The sequence below is a fragment of the Arabidopsis thaliana genome, chromosome 2 (assembly GCF_000001735.4).
Source record: "Arabidopsis thaliana chromosome 2, partial sequence".
NCBI classification, from domain to species: domain Eukaryota; kingdom Viridiplantae; phylum Streptophyta; class Magnoliopsida; order Brassicales; family Brassicaceae; genus Arabidopsis; species Arabidopsis thaliana.
In genome coordinates, this window is record NC_003071.7 from 5,721,349 (window position 1) to 5,722,899 (window position 1,551).

General features: G+C 29.4%; 1 pseudogene across 1 annotated transcript; it reads right to left on the bottom strand.

Moving 5' to 3' along the window:
* Positions 1-358: 358 nt before the first annotated feature.
* Positions 359-1,281, bottom strand: AT2G13710 (annotated as a pseudogene; the record flags this gene model as incomplete). Its single annotated transcript has 1 exon — positions 359-1,281.
* Positions 1,282-1,551: the final 270 nt, after the last annotated feature.

Genomic DNA, 1,551 nt, shown 5'->3' on the forward strand with positions numbered 1-1,551 from the left:
TTGGACTGCTTCATATTACAGAGAAATCAAAGACACTATACCGAAGATATTGGAGATAATTGTCTTGAGATTCTAGTTTTAATGGTCATTGATGATTTGTGTTCTGAATATGAATGGAATAATGAATATAAGTGAGAAAATAATACATTTACAAAAATTAAACAAAATAAAAGAAGTTTTAATCTAAATATAAATCATCTATGTAAATTTTAAAATTAGAGATATTCATCCTATCTAATAATTTTCAGATTTTTTTTTAAAATCAATTATAACATGATAATACATGACAACAAACTAAATTCATATATATTGTAAATACAACACATAATGATAGAATAATGTAAACAAACATCAAATGCTTAGATCCAACGAGTTATGCGGTTGACATATCAACCGAATACAAGCTATTTTTGACGCAACTTCTTTGAAATCTTGATCTCCATACACAACATGTGTTCTTGCATTATCTTGTTGAATAAAGATACTCTTTCTCAATTTTCCCATGGCCATTTCTTTAGTGTAATTGATAGAACTTTTTTATTCAATCATGCTTTTATATCTTCTCTCTTAACAGAAGTTTATGCTTTTAATTCTATTGTTCCAGTATCTCTGTTTTTACTCCGACTCTTCTTTGGTTGCATAGTAACAAATGAAAATATTCTAAAATTTCCACAAAATATCTCATTTCCTTACTCGTCAAACCTTTGACGAGCCAACTCTGCTAGAAATATTACTTTTCATATGTAATTCTTACTTTGACTTGTCCGATGTGGATCTTTTTTGCTCTTGAAGTACATAATATTTCTCATCTTCTTCGTCATGTAGAACCATTTTTCATTGATGTGAACTATGTTGTACATTTTGTACCCTACCTTTCATATTGGCTTCCTTCAAATGTGGTTGACGCTATTAGTACGACGTCAGAAAATTGCTTCTACTTTTCGTTTAAATAATGTTGTAAGACTCACGTTCATACCCATAGACATCGACCTCAAGAATGTCCTCTTGCTTAATAGAATTTTAGCAATTTGAGTTGGCTCAAATGAGATTCTTTTAGGACCATAATTTCCAGTCCTCCGATGAGATACATTGACATTCACACTATTAGCTGTTTTTCAGCTAGTTTCCAAATCTTTTATACCATTGCTATAAGCACCAAAAAATATTACAAACTTCTCTTGTTATATTTTTTGCCAACTTTCCATCAATACTCTTCTCTAGTAAAACACCAAAAATCACTTGTCTCTCCTCATTTGACAAATGTTTTCTGGTTTTTTGTAAATTTGGTTGATTTTGAGATACATCTTTAAGTTCTCTTAAAGAAAAAGAAAAAATAAACAATTATCTAAACAACAATTATGCAATTACTATCTTCATGGTTTGTGATAAATCAAGAAATCATGAGAAGACACGAGAGAAGAAGATTCGGAAGAAAAAAACAAGAAGACAACAAAAATTACGTCAACAAAATAGTCCGGCAACAAAAACAAGATAAAATTTAAGCAATTACGACAACAACAAATTATGTCAACAAAAAATTCAAGCAATTAT